The sequence below is a fragment of the Staurois parvus genome, unplaced genomic scaffold (genome assembly GCF_062004578.1).
Source record: "Staurois parvus isolate SC_StPar_1 unplaced genomic scaffold, SC_StPar_1.0 ptg000015l, whole genome shotgun sequence".
NCBI lineage: Eukaryota > Metazoa > Chordata > Amphibia > Anura > Ranidae > Staurois > Staurois parvus.
The window spans coordinates 3,274,491-3,291,975 of NW_028317811.1; the positions used below are offsets into that span (position 1 = coordinate 3,274,491).

General features: G+C 42.7%; 1 long non-coding RNA gene across 1 annotated transcript in view; it reads left to right on the forward strand.

Moving 5' to 3' along the window:
- Positions 1–737: 737 nt before the first annotated feature.
- Positions 738–17,485, forward strand: part of LOC149473437 (uncharacterized) — an 80,006-nt gene continuing 63,258 nt past the window's right edge. The window contains exon 1 of the long non-coding RNA XR_016312842.1: positions 738–859. This is a non-coding gene — a long non-coding RNA (uncharacterized LOC149473437). The remainder of the gene's footprint in view (positions 860–17,485) is intronic.

Sequence of the window (17,485 nt, forward strand, 5' to 3'; positions counted from 1 at the left end):
TTTCTTGACATGCATATGTCATGTGTGCTCGATATAAAGTTGCTGATGTGCTCCACCACAGTGAACCATCACCTTCCAATGCTTACCTCAAGGTTTGACCCACATAAAGATAAGGTCAAACACACTTTCCGAACACTCTGTGTAATAACTGGCAATATTCCTCCAATTCACTTGTAATAGGTAAGTGTCACTTTAAGACTGGAAGACTCCAGCCAAATCAATGTGAAAATTTTAACAAAAAAGATCATGGTGCAGTATCAGAGTAACTTGATATTGTTTATTAAAAGAAGATATAAAACACTCACAAGTACTGTGAACATTTAACATTCAGTGCATTAGATTGACCGCTTGTTTACATTTCCATTCCAATAGTATATTTCCCCCTTAAGGATGCATATTTCTGGAGTAGTGTCTAAAATAGCCGAACTCACACTTCTGGGCGTAATGACATCTAGTGGCCCTCTCTCTCTTATGATGCATTTCGACATGTGATCAGTGACTTAATCATAGGATTCCAGAGATGCCACCACCAGAGCATGGACAGATCTAGGGGGGTGCTGTGGTGGGCTGTCCCCCCCAAATTTCAGCTGCGCCCCATGGAGTTTGTCCAACAAGAGAAGCGGCTCACACAGCCCAGACAGCACACTCCCCCCTCCCCTTCACTCACAGGAGAGGCGAGAGGAGATCGATGCACACTGTCTCCTCCCGCTTCTCTCTTCCTGTCTGCCCCGCCCACACTTCAATTCCCAGCCAGTACTGTGCCTAAGAAGATGTGTGGGTAGGAAATTTGAAGCACTGCAGCCATCTACATGGTAGCTGCAGGACTGATTCCTGTCTGAGCCTGCAGAGACCAACCTTGGTGAGTGAGCGGAGCTCTGCACTACAGATGAACTCTCCCTCCCATCTCTTTCCCTCCCCCCCTCTATCTCCCTACCTTTTCCCCCACCTCTATCCCACATTCACTCACCCTGTATCCCCCCCTTCTCTCCCCCTCTATCTTGCCCCCTTCTCTTCCTCCTCTATCTCCCCACCTCCCCTCCACTATATTACCCCCTTCTCTCCCCCCTCTAACTCTGCCCCCTCTATCCCCCCTTCTCTCCTCCTCTATCCCCCATTCTCTCCCCCATCTCTTCCCATCCCCTCTCTCCCCCATCTGTCTCCTTTGCCCTCTCTGTTCCTATTAACATGCAGGGACAACTTTAGTATTATTGGGAATGGCTGACAATATAAAGGCTGGATAAACTGATGGAGTTATTACTCACAAGTTTGGGATGCTTCTGTTTAACCCTTTCTGGCTGAGCCCCAGCATCACTTTAGGGGATTGTTCACATGCACTTTGATCTCTGAAGAGCAATCTGCATTCGGATCACTCCTCAGAGAGCAATTGGCAGGCAATGAGAGGTATAACCTCCTCACCACCTGTTTTAACCCCTAGAACTTCACACTAGCGCACTACAACCACGTGCATTGCTTGCAGAGCAGCCTCATTCACTTGAATGGGTCACATTCAGCAGGCACTGTGCCCACAGAAAGCAAAACAGAGTTGAATTTCTTCCACAGCCACAAAACATCACAGTATATGTACACCCCAACCCTGTGTTGCCAACCATCCATAAATTTACAGACCGTTTGTATAAAAAAGACACTTTTCTCCTATCCACAAATGTTCATGGACAGGAGTAAAGTGCCCGTAAATAATCCCATTGTCATGGGCTCTGACTGCCAGACTCTGATGTAAGTGGGCAATCTGCTGGACTCTGATATAAGGGGAGCACTCTAGATTTTGCTAGACTCTGATTTAAGGTGGACTCTGCAGACTGTAATGCAAGGTGGTTTCACTGTGAGGACACTGATGTAAGGGAGGACTCTGATGTAAACGTGGCTATAGCTGGTGATGCTAATTGCACAGAAATTTTCCTAGAGGCTGATTGTATATAAGTTGATTGAAAGATCGACTTCTGTACAACCAGCCTGCCCATACATGGATCAAAATTCAACCGGTCCCTACTGAAGCAGATGAATTTTGATCCAAGTATGACCATCTATGGCAAAAATATCCTTTGTGTGTGCATAAAAACATATACAATGGAATAAATTGATAAAAACAAATGTTCCTTTGTTCTGAGGTTTGTCTTTGAGACTGTTGGTTGTGGCACAGTATTTAGTATTTTGTGGGTATGAGGAGTGTGGTATAGGTGTGAATTGTATACAGGAGGCACAGATTCTGTTCAGTCTCCCTTTAAGACCCTCCCACTGGCCAACCACATAACTTAATTCTCTGTTCTTTTCCAGGGTGCCCCACGTCTTTCATGATCCCAGTCTTGCTCGCATTTTTTCATCTTGTTTTGACTTTTTACTTGTAAAGCCAGTCAGATTACTTGTTATGAGTATTGTTAATATTGTCAATGTTTAGATATTGTTTATACTGTTGTGACAGGAAGCCAGGAAGAACTAAGGGTCCAGGATGGGAGGTATATTTGTCCCAGATCCATGCTTTACACTGACTGTTTCTCCTGTTGTGCGGTGTAGTGAGCCGGTTTGGCTCACTGATGATGTAATTAGCTCAGCTGTAGTAGGTTAACGGCGCTGGGCTCCCAGGCTGCTTAGAGAGAATGCTCCAACCTGGAACCAGTTTGCTGTGCAGGACAGACTGGGGAACAACCAAACAATACTGTGGTGAGAGTAAATCTGTGTGATCTTGGACTGGGAGACGCTCTGTGTGCAAACTCTGTGTCTGAGCAGCAATAGGCTGCATCCAGACAGGTAGCTAGGAACCCGTGTTTGCAGTTAGATGCCCAGTGTGGCAAGGCTTTATTTTCTGTTTGTATTTTTTTTTTGCCTTTTTGAATATATGCACCTTGTGTTCACCAGGATCCTGCTGTCGTGCTGAGCCTCTTTCACCGTGCTCTGACTCATCCAGGGGGTCAAGCACAACCCACTACTGGGCTAATCCCTCACACTGTTTAGAGGCTAAATTGGCCTTTAAAAGCATATTATATGTCCTGTGCACTGCTGACCTCTGTACACTGTTCTTGTATTAAACTGTATTGTTTCCTGTTATATTGTAAAGCGGTGAGCAAACTGTTGGCGCTATATACAGTCATGGCCGAAATTGTTGGCACCCTTGATATTTTTCCTGAAAATCAAGTATTTCACACAAAAAAGGTATTGCATTAACACATGTTTTGCTATACACATGTTTATTCCCTTTGTATGTATTGGAACAAATATAAAACAGAGGCAGAAAAGCAAATATGACATAATGTCACACAAAACCCCAAAAATGGGCTGGACAAAAGTATTGGCACCCTTAACTTAATATTTGGTTGCACACCCTTTGGAAAACATAACTGAAATCAGTCGCTTCCTATAACCATCAATAAGCTTCTGACACCTCTCACCCGGAATTTTGGACCACTCTTCCTTTGCAAACAGCTCCAGGTCTCTCTTATTGGAAGGACACCTTTTCCCAACAGCAATTTTAAGATCTCTCCACAGGTGTTCAATGGGATTTAGATCTGGGCTCATTGCTGGCCACTTCAGAACTCTCCAGCGCTTCTTTGCCATCCATTTCTGAGTGCTTTTTGACGTATGTTTGGGGTCATTGTCCTGCTGGAAGACCCAGGATCTTGGACGCAAACCCAGCTTTCTGACACTGGGCCCTACAGTGCGACCCAAAATCCTTTGGTAATCCTCAGATTTCATGATGCCTTGCACACAGTCAAGGCACCCAGTGCCAGAGGCAGCAAAACAACCCCAAAACATCATTGAACCTCCACCATATTTTACCGTAGGTACTGTGTTTTGTTCTTTGTAGGCCTCATTCCGTTTTCGGTAAACAGTAGAATGATGTGCTTTACCGAAAAGCTCTATCTTGGTCTCATCTGTCCACAAGACGTTTTCCCAGAAGGCTTTTGGCTTACTCAAGTACATTTTGGCAAACTGTAGTCTTGCTTTTTTATGTCTCTGTGTCAGCAGTGGGGTCCTCCTGGGTCTCCTGCCATAGCGTTTCATTTCATTTAAATGTCGACGGATAGTTCGCGCTGACACTGATGCTCCCTGAGCCTGCAGGACAGCTTGAATGTCTTTGGAACATGTTTGGGGCTGCTTATCCACCATCCGGACTATTCTGCGTTGCAATCTTTCATCAATTTTCCTCATCCGTCCACGACCAGGGAGATTAGCTACAGTGCCATGGGTTGCAAACTTCTTGATAATGTTGCGCACTGTGGACAAAGGCAAATCTAGTTCTCTGGAGATGGACTTGTAACCTTGAGATTGTTGATATTTTGCCACAATTTTGGTTCTCAGGTCCTCAGACAGTTCTCGTCTCCTCTTTCTGTTGTCCATGCTTAGTGTGGCACAGACAGACACACAATGCAAAGGTTAAGTGAACGTCTCTCCTTTTTATCTGCTTTCAGGTGTGATTTCTATATTGCCCACACCTGTTACTTGCCCCAGGTGAGTTTACAGGAGCATCACATGCTTGTAACATTCTTATTTATCCGCAGTTGTGAAAGGGTGCCAATACTTTTGTCCAGCCCATTTTTGGAGGTTTGTGTGACATTATGTCGAATTTGCTTTCTTTCCTCCCTTTTTTTGTTTTGTCCCAATACACACAAAGGGAATAAACATGTGTATAGCAAAACATGTGTTAATGCAATACGTTTCGTGAGAAATACATGATTTCCTGGAGAAATATCAAGGGTGCCAACAATTTCGGCCATGACTGTAAATCCTGTATAGTAATAATAACTGCCATTCTGACCCCTGTCCACTCCCCTGCTGACTGACTGTACTCTGCCCTGCTGACCCCCTATACACTGGCCTACAAACTGCTGATCCCTGCAATACACTACTACACTGACCCCTGTCCTCCACTCTGCTGACTGCCCGTCCTCTGCCCTGCTGACCCCTGTACACTGCCCTACAAACTGCGGATTCAAGCCCTTTGCTCTGCTAATTCCTGTCCTCTGCCCTGCTGAAACTCAACACACATCGCTACTGATTCCTGTTTTTGTGCACTGCCCTGTTGACCTCCTATCCTTTGCCCCCCTGACATTTTTTACTGCACCCCCATATCAGACTGGCTAGATCTGTCCCTGCGCCAGAGCTCTGTCTCCAGGCTGAAGAGGAAGATGTCTTGAGCATCAGGTCATTTGCCGGAAGAAGATGGGAGGAACCGACGAGGATTGGATCCAGGTCACCAAAGGCCGACCAGTGTCACTTCTGGTCAGGATGGAGGGCCTGTGAAGAGGTGGCACACTCGGAAGACCCCTCACTGTCTCTACCAACTGCGCTATGAGGTCTCCTCTGCGCATATACAGTACAACTAGCAGCAGGGGAGGGGGGGCGGAGATTCAAGAGTCGCAAGGCAAGAGTCACCTCCTAGGAGACCGCAGATTCAGGTGGAAGATGTAAGAAGACCGGCGCCAGCACCAACCCAATGTCAGGTTCTTCAGCAAGATGAAGAAAGAAGGCCCATACCTGTCTTCTTCACTGCCAATCAGCAAGCAGGACCTGCTTAGCAGTTACCTGATGCTGGTGAGTTAAAGCCTAATATAATGTCATTATTTAACAATTCATATTGCAATTAGATGTAGCTAAGAATAGTAATGCTTCTCCATGTCCTGAGGCTAATAATTTTGCCTTGGTTGAGCCTCTTCCATCACTAACTCTGGATTAAATTCTGTTAATAATCCGATTGCTCATTCAACAGCCATAGTTTGGTCACCATCTACTGGCACAATTCAGAATGACAATCCCTTACAACAAAAAATAATAGATAAATGTCAGAACTTTCCTGAAACTTGTTTGAAAGAGGCATTGCCGTGTGAGTTATCACGCTTGGCTTTCATCTTTCTCTCAGTTTAAAGGAGAAAATATGGTGAGGTGAGTTCATCAATGTTTTATCTCTTCTTCTGTTTGCAAAAGAGTTTATTTAGAGATCTGATAAGGAGGAGAATGAAACTGAAGATGATAGGAGAAGGCCCATAACCAGATCTTTCAATAATTGGTTGCAGGACTTTCACATTTTCTCAAGCGTAGCATGTGAGAAATTCCCAGAAAAAAAGTTCTGGTCTTTTCCAACACATAGATATTGTGTTGAAAGTTTATAAAAATGTTGGAGGTGCTGCTTGGTTTGTGTATGATGAGTCGTTCCATCAGAGGTTGTCGGTACGTCCTTCTCTTAAATGGGGATCAAAAGATGTTGGCCTCTGGCTTAATCCTTTTCTTTCCTAGAGACCAGCATACATGAGACAAATGACACCCTCCGTTACAAGTTCCAACACAAGCTATAAAAAAAAGAGTATGTTTTAACTTCAACAACTTCAACGACTGCTGAAATAAATTATCGGCTGCACTTTCCTCACGCTGTCACAGCGTGAGGAAAGTACTACTGAGAACTGGCAGTTGTCAGAGGAGGGATTGGCACCGATCATCAGGGCAATGATGATCGGTGCCCAGCAGTGCCGCCCACCTGTGCCCATCATCAGTGCCAGCTCAACAGTACCGCCTATCAGTGCAGCCTCATCAGCGCACATCAGTGAAGGAGCAAAATTACCTGTTTTATAAATTTTATAATAGAAACAAAGAAAACTTTTTTATTTGGTCTTTTTTTGTTTATAGCGCAAAAAATAAAACACCCAGCAGCGAGTAAATACCACCAAAAGAAAGCTCTATTTGTGTGAAAAAACTTATAAAAATTTCATATGGGTATAGTGTTGCATGACCACACAATTGTCATTCAAAGCTGAAAATTGGCCTGGTAAGGAAGGGGTATAAGTGCCCGGTAGGCAAGTGGTTAAATCAGATTTTAGATTACTACCCCATAACCCTGCATGCTTCAATTCCTTGAGATTTTTTTTTTTATGGCAATTTTTTGTTGTTGATGTTTGCAGATGAGCTGTTCATTATCTTGTTTTTATTTGTATCATTTTCTTCATTTGTAGAATGGGTGGTTTTCCAAGTTTCTAGTTCTAAGTTATTATTGCATTATTTACATGATGTTTTATTCTTAGGCCCTCCTGCATCACCTGATTGCTTTAATTTACTAAATTTATTTTTTTAAATTTGTGATAACTTTGGCATCCCATTGGCTAAAGAAAAGACAGTATGGCCCTCTGTTTGGAGTACTTGTGTGTGTAACAATAGACACTATGACTATAGACTTCAGATTGCTAGAAGAAAACATTTTTACGATTAAATGCTCGTTAGTAAATGTAATTAGAAGAAAGTTACACTGAAAGAAATGCAATCCTGATTAGGTTTATTAGCTTTTGCAATGCGTATTATGCCTATCGGAATAATTTTTTCCCCGTAGGTTACACACAGCTATTTCTGGTTTAAACTCGCCCACAGCTCATGTTTGCTTATCACATATGAGGGAGGATTTGCTAGTATGGTGGCAGTTTTTGGAGCATTTTAAAGGCAGAGCGGTATGGCAGAAGGTCTTAGATAAAGACTTCTGTTTACTTACCGACTCGATCGGGTCCATAGGCTTCGTGGCTATTTGGAATAAACATTGGTGTGCAGAACCTTGGAATCCATCTTGGGAGCTGAAAGGATATTTATGCAACATTGTGTTGCTTGAATTACTCCCAATCATAGTTGCTATAGTTATGGGGTGAGAGTTTTAGAAACAAACGTCTCCTCTTTAGTACTGATAATAAGGGAGTAGTTTTTACAATAAACTGCTTGACTTCTAAGTCTCCACCAGTCATTGGTGTATTGAGATACTCGATTTATAAATGCTTGAGCCTTAATATTTGGATTAAGGCCAAGCATATCCTGGGTAAATCTAATGGATTGTCAGATTAATTGTCTCGCCTCCAGATGGATCGTTTTTTTCTCTTTGATGCCAGATGCAGATTTGGTCAGGCTAGTATGTCCATCCCATTTATAGGAAATTATTTAAGATCTGTGATGGACAACGTTCAGAAATCTATGGCACCTTCAAACTGGGCAGGATATCAGTCAGCCTGGTTGTTGTGGATTTCCTTCTTGAATTCTAATTGAAGTTGGAACATATTCGACTTACATCTCATTCATTTAGGATAGGAGCTGCCACAGAGGCTTCTAGATTAGGTTTCAGCACAGGTATGATAAAAAAGATAGGTAGGTGGAGGTTCAATAGTTTCCAATTATATGTTCGCCACAATATTTAACCTATTTTAGGTCTGTTACGAGTTTTATGGCTTATTCGGCACTCTTTCATCTTTTGGGCTCACAAATGACCAGAGAACCAGGTTTATTCAGAGAACTTGAGTTTAGATCTGGCAAGAGTCAAGATTTTTTTTTTTTTTTTTTCATTGGCAATGGTTGGAATCTAGTTCCCTCCATCCTCTTGAGAAGATTAGAAAAAGGGTAAACAGAGCAGTCCAAAATTTTTTTATATCCTTGTTAGGTTTTTCATATAGACATACTGAATTGGAAGGTGGTATCCCTGGTCTAAACATTGTAAAACATCATTTAATTAAAATCATACATAGAAAAAAATGGCGGAAGTGCCTGTAAACTTGCTGTAGGCTGAGAAATGTTGTTCACCCTCTTCTGTGAGCCACGAGAGAGAGAGGGGTGAGTAAACTTCAGCTGAAAAGACCCAACGCATTTCAGAACAAAGTCTTTCTTCAGGGGTAAGCTGAAGAAGGATGGCCGAGAAACATTCTATAGAATTTAGTGGACATTGATAAGAATTTACAATAGCATCATTAGAAACAGCAAAATCAGGAAAATATATTCATACTACATACCATTCAATTTTCTTTTATAATTTGACTCACCACAATGTAGGAAAGGAAAACAGTAGTCTCCTATTAATGTGCTCACCATCGACAACTCGATACACCAGAGCTCGATGGAAATTGGCTTAGGGGAAAGGCATATCCCCCAAGGGGATTTCTCACACTGGGATCACCACAAAATGAGGCATCGGAACCAATTAAGAGGCTGTAAATCCAGGAGCAGATCTATAAGAAGAACATAGACACTTACTACACCATGTGCCCTGTTGCCACAGCTGCTACGGATGCACCTTGTTCTAAACGGGCAGTACAGATCCTATCATGATCAAGACAGAATGCTAAATGGGCTAGGTCTAGACAGATATAGACTTTCACTGGGATGGTAATCTTCTTACAAAAAACTGTATAGCAATGATGGCCCAATGCACAAATTAGTGCCAAAAGAACAACGCATAGAACCAATAAATCAATTACACCCAGTCCCTTCCAGGAAAACTAGTTCTTCATAGTGCAAACTGGAAGACAATAGGAAAGCAACCCATTCTTACCTAAATCCCAGGGTAAATATAGTAAAATAAGCTTGTCGTAGTACAGCAGCCTGTGTATCAAGAAGTCCACTGTGTATTGCACTAGTGGTGGTTTAAATATGACGTCAGAACACACGCGCACGCACAGTATGTCCTGTGCACTGCGCATGCGCGATTTCCCTGTCATGGTGACCCCTCCACGGCACCACCCCATCCAATGAGCGGGATGACGTCATGCGTCAGCGCACAATTCCAGCAGACTGGCAAACACCAGTAACAGGGCAAGATTGAAATGACACATACGAGAGGGAAGTGGGTGGCAAAACCCTCCACTTCCTCTCGTGGGCTGCTGGAGAATATACAAGGCTGGCCGTGGATCCCCGACCAGCTCTGGTGCACCGGGTGGAAAAAAAACACCCGGGAGAGGCACGCCCCCACCCCTCCAGCATGTAGACCCTAGGCTGAGCACCGTGGTAAAATCTAGTGGTGGCAAAGAAAAATATACACACAAAAACAATCATTATGATTAACAATACAACTCAATATATACAGGCTAAATACAGAAATAATAAGTGTGTCATACAGATACTGGCAAGCATGAAAAACAATGTCTCAATCTGGAAGATGATATGCATTATAGATTGTATACATGGGCCTAAACATATAAAGAATATAAACATATAAAGGGGAAGAAAACCCCAGAGGTATAAAAGGGGTATAAAGAAATAAATATACCTAATTTTATCTTTCCCAACCACCTGACACAAATCCATCCAAAAAGAGCTTAAAGCTGAGTGTGTCATTCAACCCCGGAGGGGTGGTAGCATTAAGCTACACAAACCACCTGGTTTCATTTTGAAGTAGTGATTTATTTCAATCCCTACCACTAGGGTGGATGCGGTTGAGGATGGTAAAGCTAATTTTAGGGAATTTGCTGCAATGGATGTCTCTAACATGGCAAATCAGGGTTTACACATTTCATACTGGAGATGTGGCGATATGCTCGACTCCAGAATTCAAGTTTTGTTTTTCCAACATAAAAACCCCAGCAATCACAACTCAAACGATAAACTACTCCTGCAGTCGAAGCTCATCCTCCGTTGCCATTCCCTTGAGCATCCCATACAACCCTTACCCCATCAAAGTTCAAATTCCCCTATTAAAATCCCCCCAAAAAAACCAAGCTCAAGGAGTGGTTACTGTCCTGGATTATTATACAGGATTTATATAGCGTCAACAGTTTGTTCAGCGCTTTACAATATAATGGGAGACAATACAGCAACAATACAGTTCAATACAAGAGGGATAAGAGGGCCCTGCTCCTCGGAGCTTACAATTCTAGGATGCAAGTCTGTATGGAAAATGTGGGTTGCCTGGCTGTTCAGGACTATAGGGGGACCCAAATCTCTAACGACTCCTAAGGGGTTAGTGCTACACTTATAATGGAAACTTGCCATTAGGCAAACCTGGAGACTGCAATTGCTGAGCTCTACTTGAATTGCCTGTTGGTCATGCATTAACAATCTGACTCATTGACCAAAAACAATTATGCACATAAGGCTTTTTTGTTTTTTTACTGACTGCTGAACTACTTGTTCTGGGACAGTGGTACAAAGTATTGAAGTTAGTGGGTTAGCTTAATAGCCATGTAATAGCATTTTTAGGACCAGGTAAGCATTGAAACCCTCCCTGGTATTTTCACATTGGGTTTACTTAATTGAAATAGTAGCTGATGAATGCCTCTTTCTTAAATGGCTCATTCAGAATGGTTACTCCAGATTTTAATTTGGGTTTTAAAAGGTGTAAGTTTAGCCATTGTGGTCCAAAAGAACTGACTGCAAATCTACTGAAATGCAAAGTGTGAGTGGGCTCACAATGTGAATGAGATTGAAACCTTGAACTGGAGTATCTGTTACTAAAGTGGTTCTAAAGGTTGTTTTCTCCCTTAAAATAACATGTCAGGCTTCTCTGCTGTGTGTAGTGGTTTTGCACAGAGCAGCCTGATCCTCCTCTTCTTGCCCCCCCACAACATTTGTAGCCCCTCCCCCTTGCTGAGTGCCCCCAGCACAAGCATAGAGGTAAAGAACCTTCATTCTTTACAACCACTTTAAAGCTAAATATATTTTAAAACTGCCCACATGTGTTACTATCGGATTGAATTACCTCTTTTTTTGTTTATTTATTTTAATTAACTTCAAATGAATATGCAATAATATTGTTTTAAAAAAAACAAAATAACATTCTAGGTTCTGGTTCAGGCAGGTTAGCCATACAAGGTGCATTTTACCAATAGCAGTCCCTTTTAGGCAAATGGATATTAGTGTGATATATGATCATGCTCAGCTACTCCCAGGACTTAACACCCTACTATCATGCCTTGACATTATACCTATGCATATTAAAATTCAAGGTCAGACAGATGGATTTAGGAACCAAATGTACAGAAGTCATATGAAGATAATTGGTAAAATGAGCTTGAGAGTCAAAGAAGCAGACACACCAGACTGAGGTACCAAATTAGGAGGAACAAATATAGTTAGAGAGCAGGCAAGGAGAAGTGTCAAAACAATCAACTGAGAAGCTAAATGAGACAGAATAAGCTCTACAGGAAAGGGAATCAAATAATCCGAAGTGACCACTACTATATGTGTCCATGTGTCTCGGCACAGAGGATTGTGTGTTTGGGATGTCCTGAGTCAGCTCTTAGAAATCTATAGCCTGATAAGGGTTTCCTATACAAACTGGTGACAACTGCACCCTCACAACCCCTCAGTGTGACATCCAAGAAATGAATGCTGTGATCGCTCATCTGTCCAGTGAAACTGAGGTTAAGTTCATTGTCATTGAGAAACGACAAAAAACCTTCCAAATCCCCAAACTCACTGGAACAAATGAAGATCAAATCCTCTATGTAGCTCCTGAAAAACTGGATGTAGGGAAGGAACGGGTTGTCAGGTCCAAATATCTTCACTCTCTCCCACCATCCCATGTAGAGGGTGGCGAGAGAGGGTGAAAACCGAGCACCCATTGCCGCCCCACATCGTTGGAGGTAAAAAAAACACTATAGAAAGAAAGGTAGTTGTGTAATAATGGGTATTCAAGACATTCCAAAATGAATTCCCTCCTGTATGCGGGAATATAGTCCACACAAATGTAAATAGAAGAAAACAGCCCTAAGCCCCAAAGTATGAGGGATGGATGAATATAGGCTCGCCGCATCACATGTGACCCATTTAACTTCCTGACACAAGTTCAAGAAATGGTTGGTATCACGAAGGTAGCTGGGGAGTCCCACCACTACAGGTTGTAATTGGAAATCCAACCATTGTCCAACCCTTTCGTTCAGGCTACAATTGGTCTACCCATTAAGGGGTCCAGCCCCTTATGTGTCTTAGGTAGATGGTAAAATATTGGGACAACAGGAGACTCTGGAACTAGTACTTCACTTTCCCATTTGGATAGAATACCCAATCGGACACCATTCTGGATCAGTGAAGTGAGTACACATTTATACTCTTTGGTAGGCTCCCTTCTCAGTTTAAGGTAAGTATTCTCATCTGACAGCTTTCTCAGATCCTCATGTCTGTATGTGTCGGCGTCCTGGACAACAGCCAAGCCCCCTTTATCCGAATTTGTAATAACAATAGAATCATCCTCACTAAATATCCTAAGAGAATGTCTCTCAATAGGGCTAAGACAGGCTATAGCATTCTAAGAGCTGACTCAAGACATCCCAAACATACAGTTAGAGGGATTCCTGTGGGACAGTTCCTACGATTGCATAGGATTTGCAATAAGGATGAAGATTTCAATAGAGAGGTGACACACGAGGGATCGCTTTTTACAGAGAGGTTATCCAGTGCTCATGTTAGATCGTGCTGTGGGTATATCTAACAATACTGACAGGAACAACTTATTACTAACAAAGGAGAGGTGTAGTTCCAGGCAGGGACCACCAGTTTTCTCCACTGCTTTCAGCCTAGAATTTGGGAGGATTAAAAGGATCATTGGGCGCTATCTTTCCATACTTCTGAGTGAAGACATACTTGCACAAATATTGTCCCACAGTACTAAAATTGTTTCCCTACGTGCACCAACTTTGGGCAACACTCTGTCCTCTAGCTATTTCTTCTCTAGAAAAACTCAGAGAACATGGCTGAGTTTTAAGGGTAACTATAGGTGTGGTATAGATGGCTGTCCTTGTTCCTCTTGTATTAAGAAATGGGAGGAATTTAGATCCAGTTAGTGGCAAGGTTTACAGGATCAAGAACTTTATTAATTGTAATACTAAGCATCGAATATATTTGATCACCTGTAGAAGTTTTCAAGTACAATATGTTGGTAGGACGACTAGGAGGCTACGAGATCGCCTTCATGATCATGTTTATGACATACAAAAGAAATCATTCTATCAATGTCGCTAATCATTTTAACAGTGCTCATGGAGGTGACCTTAGTACTTTGAGCATACAGGGCATTGAGAGGGTGGACAGGGCTCCTAGGGGTGGAGATGGCTTTAGATTGCTGTGCAAATGTGAAGTCTTTTGGATTTCTTATTTGCGTACACGTATTCCTAATGGTTTGAATTTTGAAAGGGATCTTACCCATTTTTATCACTTCCTTGTCCAACCATGGCCTCACCCTTCTCCCTCTCTAATGTGAATATGCTTTACCAGCTTTTTGAATATATGCGTTTGTTTACATGCGTTTATCTGGTGCTGATCTTTTTTGATTATTTTCTGTGTCTCTGCCCGTTCCATCGCCTTATTAGTCTTCATTATATCTGGGATGGTGAGGATAGGACAGAGACATTTGTTATTGATCTGAGACATATCTATTTTTATAATTTGTATATCTTCTTATTTGGGATAGATCAAATATACATACGGTTATACATGATGTGGTGTTTTCTTCATGGTATGTTATTTTTTGTTTGTTCTTCCCATACATTCTTTACAGCTTTATTTTCATTTTTGCCATCTCCATTGTGCGACGCGGGAATTCTTGCACATGTCCTATGGTTGAAGCGTTGGATTTTATGCCTTGCACTTTGGGGATCTTAAATTTGTTAATTGCAGAACTGTCTTTACCTTTGAATCGGCTTGGTGTAGCAGGAGGTGGACCAAGTGTTGATTAGGAGGAACCGCTGTTACTGGTGCTTAAAACCAACACTTTGTACATGGGTCCACTGGGTAATGAAGAAGAGCTGTCTTTAGAGTGAAACGCATTTACCTGCCAGTCCCCCACTGTATTTCCACTGTCTGTATAGGTTTTATTTTTGTTCAATTAAGTGGATTGTTTCGAGCAGCCGATTGGACGTCCTTTGTTCTCATCTATGCAGCACATGAGCTGGGCTAGAATCTACAGGAGGGGTTGTACTTGGAGATTAGGAGTCTCTCTACCTTGAGCAGTGGTAAACATATATGAGAAGGGTTATTGTTGAGGGTGGAGAGGTGGTTATTGTTTAGGGTGTAGAGGCAGGGAGGGGGGTTATTTTTTGAGGGTGGAGAGGCGGGGAAAGGGTTTATTGTTGAGGGTGGAGAGGTGAGGAGGAGGGTTATTGTTCTTGGTGGAAAGGCGGGGGTGAGGGTGGAGAGGTGGGATTATTGTTTAGGGTGAGGAGGGGGTTTATTGTTGAGGATGGAGAGGAGGGAGGGGGTTTACTTCTGAGGGTGGAGAGATGGTCGGTCAATTCTGGTTGCCAGACTTCACCAATACCTCTCCTCCTCCATATTCTGCTACGGAGCAATGGCTGGGAAATGCAGAGAGGTAAACCCCACAGCTGTCAATCACTGTAAAGGCAGGCATCCCAATACTTTTTGCAGTACAGTGTATACTGTATGAGTAACATTTGTGGCACATTGCATACTGTTTACAGTTATACCTTTATGGTTATCACCAGGTTTGTTTTTTTTAAATATTCACTACACTGAGCACTTGATTGGTTCAGGAGGTATTTTTTATTTTTAGTTCTTTTAGCAACTCCTCGTGTACCAAGTACTTGAATAATGGTAAGGTACTGTAGCCCCAAGGAAGTTAGTGATGAACTCTGGATGAGAAGGCATGGAAGCACGCTTGCAGTACTTTTGCTCTGAATCAGCTTTTTATGTCTGCAATTTTTCCCATAAACTTAAAGAGAGTTGCTGAGAATTCCTCCCTAAGTAATACCTTGAAAGGTTCACTCCAGAAAAGGTTAAGGAGGACCTTAACCTGAGACTTAGGCTGTCATTATCAAGTCCTAAAGAGGGGACACTGACCCCAGACAGACTGTCAACTGGCCAGGCCTCCATAACTGTTGCTTCTGCACTTATGATCTGCCATATCAATACAGAGTGGCATACAGTTGTGGCCAAAATTATTCAACCCCCAATGCTGTAAAGGGGTTTAGGGACTATAGTGTACATTTGGAATTGTATTCAGAATCAAATCCTACAAGGACGTTGTAACTACCCAAATGCAACTAAAATGACATCAATTGTTTATGTAATACAGTAGTAAATGGTTCTTATGTGGTTTCTTCATTGCCACAATTATTCAACCCCTTAAAGACTACCACTCTGAAGAACAGAGGTTCATACAGGTGCTTTCCATCAGGTATTGAAAACACCTGTGGATGTCACCGAGCAGCAATCAAGCATAATAAGCACCAATTAGGCAGCTTTAAAATGACTGTGATACTCAGCTCCTTCTAGACATTTACTGGTGTGGTTACAAACATGGTGAAGGCAAGAGAATGGTCCAGGAAGACAAGAGAAGAGGTGATTTCTCTTCACAGGAAGGGCAATGGCTATAAGAAGATTGCAAAGATGTTAAACATACCAAGAGACACCTTAGGAAGCATCATTCGCAAATTCAAGGCAAAGGGCACTGTTGAAACGCTACCTGGTCGTGGCAGAAAGAAGATGCTGACTTCGACTGCTGTGCGCTACCTGAAGCGTAGAGTGGAGAGAAGTCCCCGTGTGACTGCTGAGGAACTGAGAAAAGATTTGTCAGATGTGGGTACAGAAGTTTCAGCCCAGACAATAAGACGCACACTGCGTAATGAAGGCCTCCGTGCCAGAACTCCCAGGCGTACCCCCTTGCTGTCTCCAAAGAATAAGAAGAGTCGACTGCAGTATGCCAAAAGCCATGTGGACAAACCACAAAAGTTGTGGGATAGTGTTCTGTGGACTGATGAAACAAAATTAGAACTGTTTGGGCCCATGGATCAACGCTATGTTTGGAGGAGGAAGAACAAGGCCTATGATGAAAAGAACACCTTGCCTACTGTGAAGCATGGTGGAGGGTCAATCATGCTTTGGGGCTGTTTTGCTTCTGCAGGTACAGGGAAGCTTCAGCGTGTGCAAGGTACCATGAATTCTCTTCAGTACCAGGAGATATTGGATGGAAACGTGATGCAGTCCGTCACACACCTGAGGCTTGGGAGACGTTGGACCTTTCAACAGGACAATGATCCCAAGCATACCTCCAAGTCCACTAGAGCATGGTTGCAGAGGAAAGGCTGGAACATTTTGGAGTGGCCATCGCAGTCACCAGACTTAAATCCGATTGAGAACCTCTGGTGGGACTTAAAGAAAGCAGTTGCAGTGCGCAAGCCTAAGAATGTGACTGAACTGGAGGCCTTTGCCCATGAAGAATGGGCGAAGATACCCGTAGATCGCTGCAAGACACTTGTGTCAAGCTATGCTTCACGTTTAAAAGCTGTTATAACTGTAAAAGGATGCTGTACTAAGTACTAAGATTGAATGTCACTTGGGGGTTGAATAAAACTGATAATGCTGTGAGCACAGAAAAGACATTTGTGGTTATTTCATTATAACTGTTATGTTATATTTGTCTGACCTACAAGTGCCTCTTTAATGTAAATGTAAGCAAGATGACTGAATGATCAAAAGCAATGTCAAACTGGCCAAAACACTCAATTTCAGTGGGGGTTGAATAATTTTGGCCACAACTGTATGTGTACTCTAGTCACTGTTGGAACAGGAAGGATTAATGATGTCTGTGACCAGGTCAGTAGCCATGTAGCAGAGTGTCCAAGGTTTTCCAAAGGATTTCTGGCATGGGTGAGGCTGTAGGAGCAGGTGAGAAGTGTGGAGCCAGGTTCTGTGCACACCTGAAAACCTGTGCATTCTTGCTCAGCTTGCGTTGGAAAAAATGTCACCAGATCTGAATATGGTGCCACGCTCCATACCGCATCCACTGGCAATTGCA